The following is a 14,407-nucleotide window of genomic DNA, read 5'->3' on the forward strand; positions in this document are numbered from 1 at the left end:
CGCTGCCCCGCCGTCGCGGCCCCGGCACCACGAAACTCCTGTTCCAGCTCCAGCTTGGCGGCTCCAGAGAGGTGGTCTTGCTGCCGCTGACCTTTTCGGCGGATCCTTGGAGATCTGAGTTCCAAGCCTCCAGGCCTCGTTGGGCAACCTCCTCCGGGGTCTGTCACGGGTCACCTCCTGGGAAAGTCGGACTTTGGAACGCGCCGCTGTAGCAGGTAGCGAACCGAGGAGCTCCATCGCCCGCTATTTCGGGGTGGATCACGCGGCAGTAACGAGGACCCTAGCCCACCAGCACCTAGCCGCTACCCAGCGTGTCTTTGTTGCCTGGGAGACCGGACCTCGCCCTCCGGCTTCAGCAGCGGGCTTCGCTGGACCCACCGGGACCAGAGGACCCGCGCCCCTAGGCTAGCTGAAACTGCAGCCGCGGAACAGACGAATCAGGAGAGAAGATGCGCGTCCTGGCGGCTCCCGGGCTCCCCAGCGATGGGACCGTGCCTGCCGCTGAGCCTCTGCGCGCCTGGCCGCGGCCTTCGTTGGCGCCCACCCGAGCGCCCGCCAGCCGTAGCGCGGCGCTCTTCTCCTGGATCTCGGGCTGGCCTGGGGGGACAAAAGCGTCTCCACTTCCAGCACGTGCACATCCAGGCAAGTGAAAGATTTCACATCCAAGCACACGAGCCTGTAGTGCCAAATAGCAAGCAGTAGGCGTGACACATCAGGTGAGTAGAGCAGCATCTCGCGGCTGCTGAGATGGTGGAAATTAGGAGCATCCCGTGTGGAACAGAATACAGTGAATGTATGAGCAGTAAGTGTTCCGGAAAAATTAAGAGTAGCGCCCCAAAGACGGACCTGGAGCAAGGATACCAAGAAGGTCCAAATGCTGGTGTGGTAAGAAAGTTCGTTGTAGCAGGAAACAATGAAGACATTTCATGTTCAAAAGAATAAAAAATTTTGAAAAGGGACTGGGGTTGTAACTCAGTGATGGAGTGTGAGGCACTGGGTTTGATCCTCAGCACCACAAATAAATAAATGTATATGTTGCATCCAAAAACTAAAATACTAAAAACAATATATATATATATATATATATATATATATATATATATATATATATATTTTTTTTTTTTTTTTTAATTTAAAAAGGTGAGGTGAAGCCAAACCTTACAAGAAAAATGCAGCCAAAGGTAGGGCCTTGACCACTCCCTGGGTCTCCTGGATAGCAGAGGTAGCCCAACATTCTTACCTTTGTTAAGTTGTTCAAAATCCTTGCCCTTGCACCTTGGACATCTGAGGTTTCTTGGTCTATGGTACATCTTTCAATCCACAAATATTTGTAGACCCTTATGTATAAGTGCATTAGCTTTCCCACATACTATCTCAATTAATCCTCGCAACACCACTGTAAATCCCACTTTAGTGCCACTTACAGATAGGAGAATAGAGAGCAAGTAACACCTTGCCTAAGGACAGTCAGAGATTCAGTGGCTGTAGATGAACAGCATAATAGTAGCTAAAGAAATAAATCTGGGTCCAATACTGTGGTTCCAAGCACACATACTGCCCCAAATCCTGGAGATAATTCCAGTGCTGTAAGGAAGTGGACCAGGGCATCAGTTCATAGAACTGCTGAGAGTAACGTGATGCCATCTGAGAAGGAAAGGCTTTATCTTGCTTGTTTTTGTTTTTTGTTTTGCTTTTTGCAGGTCTGGGAACTGAACCCAGTACCTCACACAGGCTAAGCAAGCATTCTACCACTGAGCTACATCTCCAGTCCTTTTTATTATTTTATTTATTTTGAGACAGGGTCTGGCTAAATTTCCTAGGCCAGCCTTGAACCTTCAATTCTCCTGCCTCAGCCTCCTGTGTGCCTGTTAGCCTGTCAGGCCTTGGTTCTTTACCCACAGGCCTTATCTTCTTTGTGCAACTCCAGCTTTGTTTCCCTTTGCTTTTTAACCAACCAGACCACAGCATCAAAATGGGATATACATGTTTTCTTCATCATTTCTCTGACATGTTTTTGTTTTCCACCCAGTTACTCTCTATCTCATCCACTGTGGCTACCAAACCACAAAGCTGAGTCTTACCATTTCTTGCAATCGAGCTTTCCAGTTTCACCCATTGAATTATTAAATCCTAGCCCCATGCATGCCTATACTCAAGCAGCTTGAGAGACTGAGGCAGAAGAATCAGGAGTTCAAAGCCAGCCTCTGCAACTTAGCAAAATCCTAAAGCAACTCAGTGAGACCCTGTCTCTAAATAAAATATTAAAAGGGGCTGGGGATGTGGCTCACGGGTTAAGCACCACTGGGTTCAATCCCTGGTACCAAAAAAAAAAAAAAAAAAAAAAGTATGAATGATTAAATCCTTCCTAGTTCCCCTCAGAAATGGCTCTTCATTCTGCTTCCAACTGCCTATTTCTACTACTTTAGTTCTTGTCTTTCTCATTTCTTGTGTAGACGCTTACAAAATCTTTCTAGTTGATTTCCAGTGTGTGTCTTAAAAATTTCAGTGAGCTCTTTCAAAATCAAGATGACAGATAACAGGACCTTAAAAATTAGAATCAGGCCAGCAAGAGGGAGGTCTTGGTTTGCGACATCTTTTATTTAGTTGAAACAATGCATGGAAATTGAATATTGATGGCAGGATTCTAGCTATGGTAGAAGAAAAACAATATGAGAGACACTATGGGAACATGTGGAAGAAGGAATTAACTCCACTTGAGAGGGCTGTACAATGTTTCACAGAGAGGGTGACTTTCATCTGGGTTTTTGAAGGGTACGTGGAATTTGCCACAGGGAAAGGGAAGTTTTGAGTAAAGAGCAACCATAAGTGCAAAATGCCAGTGAAATCCTAGGGCAGGGAGTTCATAAGGCAGGTTCTGCTAAATGCTGGAGAAACACGTCCACAAAAGAGACACAGTTCCTACCTTTGCAGAATTCATAGAGTATTAGGGGAGACTAGTACTAAACCATTACACAAAATTTATATGGTTTAATAACCTATTTTACTCTTGGGCATTTGGGAGGACGTCTTTGAGAGAAGTTTGTTGTGGTTGACATAAAAGGTAGAGAAAGAGAACAGAGGATGATGTGGGAGATGTAGGTTAGGTTCATATTGCAAAGAGCTTTGAATGACATAGGAAAGACTTTGAACTTGAGCAACTCATTTCTTTGGGTATATTGAGATTTAATACAACCAAAATTATTTTCATTAAATATCAAGTTTCACAATCATTCATCCTTGTCACCTAAAACTGAACCCATGTCACCATCGCATTCCATGCAGCCACCACGATGTACCTGGTCATCTCAGTGAGGAATCTGAGATCCTGCCTGCATGTTCCTTCTTTCTGTCTCCTCCGTTTATCATGAAGTCTTACCAATTTCACTTAAACATTCTAATTTTACTTAGATATTAGATATTTTACTTAGATTAGTAAACCACCACTGGGTTTACCACTTCTTAGATATTCTTAAAATTAGGCCTTATCTCTGTCAGAAAGCTAAATTACAAGAAATTTAGTTTAAATATCTTACCAGGTTTTATTAGAAATTCTAGGATTGGGCCAGATGCAAAGGTGCATGCTTGTTATCCCAGCAACTCAGAGGGCCGAGGCAGGAGAATTGAAAGCTTGAGGCCAACCTCAGCAACTTAGTGAAACACTGTCTCCATAAACAAATAAAATACAAAATTTTAAAAAGAGCTAAAGATGTAGTTTAGTGGTTAAGCTCTCCTGGGTTCAATCCCCAGTACCAAAAGGGAGGAGGAGGAGAGAGAAGAAAAAGAAAGAGAAAGAGAGGAAGGAAGGAAGGAAAGAAAGAAAGAGTAAAGGAAAAGGAAGAGGAAAATATATTCTCAGATTGAGCAACATCTCATTATGTAAGACAGAATGGGTGTTAAGATGAGCTGAGCACAAAATATTTAAACTATGGAACTAACCTAGGTGCCCTTCAACAGATGAATGGATTTTTTAGAATGTGATATATACATACAATGGAATATTACTCAACCATAAAGAAGAATGACTTTATGACATTTGTCAGTAAATGGATGGATCTGGAGACTATCTGCTAAGTGAAATAAGCCAATCCCCAAATACCAAAGGTCGAATGTTCTCTCTGATATGTGGATGCTGACATACAACAAGGGGGTGGGGAAGAATAGAAGTTCAGTAGATTGGACAAAGGGGAATGAAAGGAAGGGAGTGGGGTAGGAATAGGAGACAGTAGAATTGACTCTAACATGACTCTCCTATGTACACATATGAATACACCACAGTGAATCTCCACATCAGGTATACCCAAAAGAAAGGGATCCTAATTAGAATAAGGCATACTCCATGTTTATATAAATATGTCAAAATAAACTCTACTGTCATGTATAATTGAAAAGAACAAATAAAATAAATTTTAAAAAAGATGAGCTGAACAGAAGCAGATGTAAATCTATATTTAAATAAAGCCAAGTTAATGTGTATATCAATTCTTTCAACTTAGTCATTCCACAAGGTAGACATGTTTCAAAATATCCTCTTGTGCATGATAAATATATATAATTTTTATTTGCCAATTAAAATAGATAAATTAACTTAAAATCAATGATATATGTGTATTAATACAAATAAATTTTATATATGCAAGATACCTGGAAGATGCATAAAAATAACATAGTGCTTGCCTCACTTAATTGGGTTTGTGGTTAAGAGTCTGGGATGTATAAGAATCATTCCTTCTTTCCATTTTTTTTTTTTTTGGGTTGTTGTTGTTGCTTCTTTTTACAATGTTGGGATCAAATCCAGTGTCTTGGGCATACTAGGCAAGTACTCTATCACTGATCTACAGCCCCCCCACCATATATATATATATATGCCTCAGACTTAAAATTACTTTTTTTAACTCACCTTTGTATTGTTTGATTTTATTATTAATTCATGCACATATCACCCATTTAAAACTAACAATGAAAAAGTGTGTTGTTTCTATTTCTTTTTTTTTTTATTGGTTGTTCAAAACATTACAAAGCTCTTGACATATCATATTTCATACATTTGATTCAAGTGGGTTTTGAACTCCCAATTTTACCCCAAATACAGATTGCAGAATCACGTCGGTTATACATCCACATTTTTACATAATGCCCTATTAGTAACTGTTGTATTCTGCTACCTTTCCTATCCTCTACTATCTCCCCTCCCCTCCCCTCCCATCTTCTCTCTCTACCCCATCTACTGTAATTCATTTCTCTCCTTGTTTATTTTCCCATTCCCCTCACAACCTCTTATATGTAATTTTGTATAACAATGAGGATCTCCCTCCATTACCTTGCAATTTCCCTTTTCTCTCCCTTTCCCTCCCACCTCATGTATCTGTTTAATGTTAATCTTTTCTTTCTGCTCTTCCTCGCTGCTTTGTTCTTAGTTGCTCTCATTATATCAAAGAAGACATTTGGTATTTGTTTTTTAGGGATTGGCTAGCTTCACTAAGCATAATCTGCTCTAGTGCCATCCATTTCCCTGCAAATTCCATGATTTTGTCATTTTTTAGTGCTGTATAATACTCCATTGTGTATAAATGCCACATTTTTTTTTATCCATTCATCTATTGAAGGGCATCTGGGTTGGTTCCACAGTCTAGCGATGTTGTTTCTATTTCACGTTCCCATTGCTGATGGGCTCTGGTTATCATGACTAATTGGTTAGATCTGAAGGAATCCATCTTTGCATAGTACCTGAGCAGACAGCAACCCTGGGCAGAGTTTGTGAGCTACCAGCCACATGTCTTCTTACTGATTTGCGAGAGCAACCTGCTAACTTATGGTCCATAATCTAATTTAGCTTATTTGGAGTTTATCATCTGGCCTTCTTGATCATAATAATTATTTTTAAAACTTCTAGTTTTCACATTGTTTAGATGATCTCATTTCCTGGAAAAGTGAGATTATTTTCTAGTTAAATTCCCATTTTTGTGGCTGTTTTACTTTTTCTGTGACAAGTACCTACAGAATAGGAAGGATAATAATAAATAGTACAACACCTATATTTATATGTTTTGTATGGATACAGATTTGGTGGGACTGCCATGATACCTTGTCCTTGAAAGGCACCTTGTTCCATTGTTGGGGTATAATGGAAATCTATCTTCTTACACTGCTGGAGGCTAAAAGTCTGAGATCAACACGCTTGCGACACTGGTTTCTCCTGAGGCCTCTCTCCTGTATTCTCTCTGTACCTGTGTCCAAATTTCCTCCTCTTATAAAATAACAGTCCTATTATATTAGAGGGCACACCAAAGGTCTCATTTTAACTTCATTGCCTCTTCAAAGGCCCTGTATCCAAGTACAGTCACGTCCTGAAATATTAGGGGCTCTGGTTTTGGCATATGGAAAGAGGAGATGGGGCCAAAGTTGAGCCCATAACCATGTATATGAAGCAGAACGGTAAGTCCTTTACAAAGATATCATTAAATCTCATAGTCAAGTCCATGAAAGACAACTGAGGAACAGAGACACTAAATAATGAGATCCAAGAAAAACAAGGGGTTAGAGTGAGAATGTGAACAGACAGACCCTAGATGTCAACCTCTTGACAACCACATCACACATGAGCTTTTCTCATTATACTGAATCCGCTAAAGTTTCCAAAAGTTGAGAGGTTGAAATGGCTGTTGAAATGGCTGGTTGAAATGGCTGTTCTGTGAGCAACAGAAAAATACCATCCCCAAACCATTCCTTTCTCTAGGGTGGTAGTGGAGAGGCCCCAACCAGTACTCAAAAATAGTTTGTCTATTTCTCCATCTAGCCCCATGGAGCCTCTAGCAGTGAATAGTGTGATCAGAATATGGCCACTAGGTCCACCCTCATGTCCAACCACATCCATGAAGATGAAGAAGGAGTGCAATGAAAAACGGAGCCTGCTTCCTCATGGAAAGCCCTGGAAACCCTTGGGTATCACACACTCCATTATACTTACGAGCTTGAAACCCTCTCCTTTCCTGCCCAGTGCCAAGGTTTTCTAGGAAGAACCAGAAAAGGCTATACTTTGCCCTAAAGGAAGGTCCCTGTCCCAAACAGAGTTCAAGGCTATAAATTTAGATCACTCAAAGCAGAGATGATGGCAACTGGAATTATCATTTATTGTAACTGTTATGCATTCATTTTTCTCAATTTCAATTTTTCCATTAAAAAATATTTCCCCTCAAGACTCATAGTGCCAAGAAGGATGGGAAGAGAGTTATACACCTGAATCATGCTCCCCATTAGGAATAGCGAACTACTTCTCACTGTGCTCATTTTAATAAGTGAAAAACAGGGCCAAGGTCACTGACGGCAGGCTTTCAGGCACCAGACCCTATAGAGAAAGGAAGCAAGGAGAAGGTTCCCAGGTTCTGCCCAATATCTCCATTTAGAGACTTCTATAATCATCTCTATTCAGAAATTATTAATCAACAATATACATACTAATTAACAGCTTCTTTGGTGGATTGGCAAATTCAGAATCTTAATATAAACTTCTTAAGGGAAGCTGAAAGGCCAGAGATGTTCTAGAACATGTGTAGGGTGAAAGTGCTTCTCCCACTCTTAGGAACTCACTACAATCATCACATACATTTTGAGGCACTCAAAATATTCTTTTTTTTTTTTTTAGAGAGAGAGAGAGAATTTTTTTAATATTCTTTTTTTTTTTTTAGTTTTCAGTGGACACAACATCTTTGTTTTGTATGTGGTGCTGAGGATTGAACCCGGACCGCACACATGCCAGGCGAGCACGCTACCGCTTGAGCCACATTCCCAGCCCAATCAAAATATTCTTTACTAATTTCTGAAGGAGTATTGCCAAGATATCTCTCTATATATCATATATCAATTTATCTGCCCCTCTCTCTCTTTTAGTGGCACTGGGGATTGAACCTAGGGGTCCTCTACAACTGAACCACATTCCCAGCCCCTTTTTTAAATTTTGTTTTGAGACAGGATCTCACTGAATTTCTGAGGCTGACTTTCAACTTGTGATCCCCCTACCTTGGCCTCCCCAGCAGCATTCATCTGTGCACCTGGCCAACTTCATTTTTTAAAAAATCAAAGAAATAATTAATGACAATGAATCTTATCTTAATTTTACATTAGTATTTAAATCAATAATTTGTGTAAACAAGCTATTAAATGGTAAAAAGCCATCATAAACAGTGAATTGACTTAAATTTAGATGTAATAAATCCAAAAGATCACACCTACATTTTTGAGTGCCTAAAATTCAAAATTGCTTAGTGAAAACTATGTAAAAGAGCAACCTGAAGAAAATCTGCAGTTGGTCTTGGTTTTGGCAAAACCTCACACAACAGTGTTGACTATTTCCGTGACTTGACCATACAGCAGTGGAGATAATAGAGGACAGGAGACCTCTTCCTCTCAGCTTGTCTTTCAAAGGAAGTGCACAGAGTGTTAATCTTCTGCACAGCAGCATGGCTTAACCAAGCCATAAATTAGCCTAAAAAAATCCCTCTGGCCAGCAGAGGAGGATCCAGTTCCCTGCATTGTCAAAGGCAGTGGTTTTCAGCCTTGCCTGAGCATCACACTTACCAGGGGAACTTTCAAAATATCCACACTCAGACTCCACTGCAGACTAATTAAAATTGTTCTTAAGTAAAAGTGCTGGGCGTTGGTAATTGTGAAGCACTGCCCATTGATTATTATCAGCAGCCATAATTGAAAGCCACTGGCACAAAAGTTTATCAGTTGGATGGGGACAAGAATACATTCTGCAGTCATGTTTTTCCAAAACTTGGTTCTTTTTTCTTCCTGAAGCTTATGGGTTCTGGAGGGTGCAGAAGCAAAATATCACTTTGCCTTGCCTTCAATATTACTGAATGCTGCTCATACCACAGTTCAGAAAGAAGCCTTTGCATCCGAGGTAAAACAAAAATGATAGTGTCACCTAACTGGTTCTGATCTAAAAACAATAATACCTTGAACATGTCCCATAAACCTGGACTTTGTCCATGGTTTTTACCGTACTGCATCTGAAGACTTGTGATGTCTGTAAAAATGGCAATCACACAAGGCACTTCCCGTTTTTCCACCAAGAACATGCTAATGCACATTCAGAAACTTTCACAGTTTTTTAAATTTTTCCTGCAAATACTTGAGTTTTTTACTTGCCAAACAAGGCCTTCTCTATTCCCTTTGCAGGTAAATGTATTTTTTCTGAAATGCTTCTGTATCTGGCTCATTCTTCAACAAGGCCAAGGTCCAAAGGATATTTGGATCAGAACAGGATGCTCTCCTCCAAAGGGCAGAGTTTTCTGCAAGGATCAGGGAATGGCTAAGACCTGAGAACCTGCTCAGTTACCCTGGAATTGGGAGCTGAAACCCAGGATCCAGCTCAATCGCAAACATGTCCTCTTGACTCTACTGAGCAAATCTCAGTATTGGTGTCAGACTCCTCTGCTAGAGCCTTCTTAGGCAGGCTTGAGCAGCATTAATCTCTTCTCACTGTGCCAAGTATTCTTACCAAACTGCAAATCAAGCATGACCCCCAAAACAGAAAAATACTAAAAATGTTCAAACTTGAACACACCAGGAACCAGGAGTTCAGCTAGTTTCCTTTTTTGGAACTGCCTAAGAACAATTTCAATAATTTTTAACTGGATCCTCAATCTAGAAAATCTTCCTTGAAATAATAAAACATACACTCAGTGAAGACAAGGATCTCTTTTTCTGTTTTTTAAAATTTTTTTAAATTTTAATTTGTCATATATGACAGCAGAATGCATTACAATTCATATTACACATATAGAGCACAGTCTTTCATATCTCTGGTTGTACGCAAAGTAGAGTCACACCATTCGTGTTTTCATACGTGTACTTAAGGTCATGATGTCCATCTCATTCCACCATTTTTCTTACCCCTAGTCTTTTCCTGTTTTATTCTGAGGGTCCTGATTACTGAATTTGGTAAATACTCAGACTATATGTGTTAAATGACTTGGAAACTTCTGTTCCAAAGAGATTAGGTTGTATTAATATTTCCTGCAAACTGAGAATCTGTTTATAGCTCACTCAAGTATAAATTTTCCCTACTAGAACTATGCCTTTCTCCCCACCTCGGAAAAAATCAAGCAGTCTGCTATCCTTATCTAATGGACTTTTCCAACATCATCTTCCGTTTTTTTGGTGGGGAATAGAGCATAGGTAGGTCCTGGCACATGCAAGGCAAACATTCTACCACTGAGCTACATCCCCAGTCCTTTTTATTTTATTTTGAGACAGGATCTCACTAGGTCGTCTAAGCTGGCCTCAAACATGTGATTCTCTAACATCAGCCTCCCAAGTAGCTGGGATTACAAGACATGCATCACTGAGCCCCACAAAAATGTCTGCGATTTGCTGGCATTTTGTTTTTTCATTCTGATTAAAAGGATAAACCAGGTCATCAGTCCAGGACCTGCCAATCTCACTCAGGCACCTATTAGCAAGGTTCGTTCAGCCCCTGGTATGGAGCGGAAAGGGGAATTTACCTTTTAACTAGAAGGGGCCCTGAATTTGGACCGGTGGAGGCAGAAACAGGGAGGAGGCCATTCTCTAGAAGGGAGAGGCAGCATCAAACCAAGGGAAACTCATGAAGGGCTGATCAGCAACTGCTGAGGTTAGGCCCAATAAGAACAATAGTGACTACTCAGGGCAAAAAGTTCCTTCTGCATTCTGGACCAGAAATATTCAGACTACGTATCATAAAAAGGGAAGGACCGGAAGAAATCCCACAGAGGGTCAGACATGGGGTCAGAGAGGCAAAGAGCAGCCAGACCGTGGTTCCCTGAACACACACCCACTGCTTCCAGGCTGTCAGAGGGATCTTCATGTTTATAAACTAAGGAACACAAGACACAGGACCATTCAGTTATCAGAAAATCAGATACAATCTCAAAACATATGATAATGATACTTGGTACTCCCAGGACAGGAGAAGAGGTTCATTAATAGTCTATGGTGCATAAAACTTGCTAAAATCTCAAACCCTTGCCAAAACACAGAACAAAAATTAGAAGGAGAAATGATAAAAGGTTGAGGGAGATGCTTGACAAAAATCCCTTTTTAAATTCATTTCTTCCCTACCTGGATGATGCTGAACTGATATTAATGGGTAATACTTACTTAAAAGTATATATTCCCTATCTTCTTCCTATAACTTGTCTCTGCGGCATATAATGGATTAGGACAAAATCTCTACCAAATAAAAAAGTATATATTCTCTATCTTTTTCCATAGCTGGTCTCTTTTGAATAAATTTAATAAGACAAAATCTCCACCAAATAATAAAAATACACGGTAATATTTGCCATACTCCGCTTTTTCACTGCTGTAACCAAAAGACCTATAAGAACAGTTTTAGAGGGGGAATATTTTATTTCAGGGCTCACGATTTCAGAGATCTCAGTCCATAGACAGCCAGCTCCATTCCTCTGGGTACTGGGGTGAAGCAGAACAATATGGCAGAAGCATGTGGTGGAGGAAAGCGTTTCAGGACCTCGCACCAAGAAGCAGAGAAAGAATTCACTCTCCACGAAACAAAATTTATACTCCAAAGGCACACCCACAATGATCCACCTCCTCCAGCCACATCCTACCTGCCTACAGTTAAGCCCTATCAGTAGATTAATACACTGATTAGGTTCAGTCTCTCATAACCCAATCTAAACTTCCTTGCATTGTCTCACACGTGGGCTTCTGGGGGACATCTCTTATCTAAACCATAATAATATTAAAAATAAGATTACCATATGATCTAAGTGGATGGGTATATAAAAAAAAGAACTCCAAAAGAATTAGAAATAGTTCTTGGAGGCTATTTGTGTTATTAATTGTATTAATTGTACCCACATTAATTCACAACAGCCAAACAGTTGAAACACCCAAGTGTCCACACACAGATTAATGGATAAATACAATGTGGAATACACAAAGATTGGAATATTATTCAGGCTGAACAAGAAATGTGACACATGCTACAGCATTGATGAACCTTGAAGACATTATACTAAGTGAAAGGAGCTAGTAATGAGAGAACAAATCTTGTATGACTCCACTTGTATGAGGCACGCAGAGTAGGCAAGTCATAGACAGTGAAAGGAGGAGGGTAGTTGCCAAAGGCAGGTGAGTGGGTAAAATGGGGAGTAATTGTTTAATGGGCACAGAGTCCCAGCTATGCCAGTTCATTAGGAGTGTCACATTGAAGAGTGGACTGTGGAACACCAGCCCCCTTTTCACACCCTTTTGTTTCCTGTCTTTGAGGTGAGTAGTTTGTATCTGCCATATACTCCCACCATGATGTCCTGCTCTGTGACAAGCTCACACAAAATGTGGCCGACTAATCATGGACTGGAATCTTCAAAACAGTGAACCAAAAGAAACCTTTTCTCTTTATAAGTTTCTTATTTCTGGATACAGTAATAGAAACTGTTTAGCACAGGAAATGTGTGCCAAGAAGTTGGGTCTCTGTCATTACTGTATGCCTGGGGATGTACAGGAGTCTGAAATTTTTTTATACAGAAAGCCAGAGTGCTATAAGCAGAGGTTAATGGGTGACTCAGAAAACCAGAAAGCTGAGAAGAATGTGGACAGTAAAGATGAAGCTCCTGAGATATTCAGTGGAAATGTGGACTCTATTAAGAATAGTGCTAGCCAGGCTCAGTGGCACACGCTTGTAATCCTAGTGGCTCAGGAGGCTGAGGCAGGAGGATCAAGAGTTCAAAGCCAGCATCAGCAACAGCGAGGCGCTAAGCAATTTAGTGAGACTCTGTCTCTAAATAAAATACAAAATAGGGCTGGGATGTGGTTCAGTGTTGGTGCCCCTGAGTTCAATCCCTGATACAAAAAAGAAGGAGGAGGAGGAGGAGGAGGAGGAGGAGGAGGAGGAGGAGGAGGAGGAGAGTGCTAAAGGCCATCCTTGTTACACTGTTGGAAAAAAATGGAAGCATTTTGCCCGGGGCCCCGAAACTATGTGAGAGATTGAGTTTGAAGATGATGGGCTAGTTTCCTTGGTAGAGGATATTGGATAGCAGCAAAGCATTTAAGTAGTGATATAGGTATTACTGACTGCTTATACCTAAATTTACAGTGACAATTTGGCTCAAAAAGGAACAGAGCAGAAAGGTTTTTAAAATTCACAGTTTGAGCCAGGCACAGTGGTACAAACATGTAATCCCAGCAACTGGAGAGCCAAGGCAGGAGGATTGCAAGTTCGAGGTCAGTTCAACTGTTAGAGTCTGTAAACAAGTCAAAATAACACCTGGCATTTAGCCAGGGGAATGTTAGAGTTCGTAAACAAGTCTGGATGGTGCCTGGCAAAATGCCAGAGGGAGTGGTTTGAGAAGTAACAAAAGCGAGCCATTAAGTGTGGAGATTTCTTATTGGTTCAGTGCTGTATCGAGTTTATGCTAATTAGATAAGCTATGTGGAATGTATAAATACTGCTCCTGTCCTGCAATAAACGGCTCCTACTCCTGCTGTATCAGCGTACACAAGTTATTCGTCACCCCCCCGGTTATTTTGCTGCAGCCAGACTCCGGCATTCAACAACTTAGCAAGACTCTCAGCAACTTTGCAAGACTTTATCTCAAAAAAATAAAATAAAAAGGGCTAGGGATATAACTCGGTGGTAGACACCACTAGATTTAATTCATAGTACTAAACAAAACTGAAAATAAAACAAAATGATATCTGAAGTGAAGTGAAATTAAGTTAAATTAAATTCACAGTTTTCCCAGATAAGGAACATGCATAAACTTTCAGAAAAGAGAGTGCAATCATTAGCACTGGTAATAAGAAGCCAAGTGCTTTGGACCAGAACTATAAGAAGGAGGACTTGAGAGCATCTCAGAGATCTGCAAGGCCACCCCAAGCTTCACAGGCTCAAAAGTGCAGAAGTGTAAATTTCTTTGAAAAACTTTCCTTTGTGGAAAGAACGCTGGTGCCTAACATACCTATGGATTGGTTTCCCTGTATTCAGCTAGCAGGACACTCAGAGGCCACTGCAGTCGTGGTTTATGTGGGCCCATCAGGGGGGTCTATGGTGATAGACCTCAGCCTTGTGCACATGGTGCTAATTTTTCAGATAAGCAGAATAAGAGAGTTATTGGGTAATGGAGCCCTCTATCAATATTTCAAAGGAAACCCTGGGAAGCAGGGTAGTATGTGACAGGTGCCAGTCCCTATAAGCAGCTCCTTGGAGGGCAATACATGGATTTGTGGGGATGAAGGCAAAACTAAAATGGAGACCACAGGAAAGTCAATGCCAGAATTGTGAAATGCCTGCCAAGGGAAGCTGCAGGCTTCCCTTAAATAGAGCCAGCCAAGAAAGTGGTCATGTGGGCTAAAACAGCAATGCCATAGGGGTAGGGCTGTCCAGGACATGGGAGCA

Source organism: Marmota flaviventris, chromosome 6 (assembly GCF_047511675.1).
Source record: "Marmota flaviventris isolate mMarFla1 chromosome 6, mMarFla1.hap1, whole genome shotgun sequence".
NCBI lineage: Eukaryota > Metazoa > Chordata > Mammalia > Rodentia > Sciuridae > Marmota > Marmota flaviventris.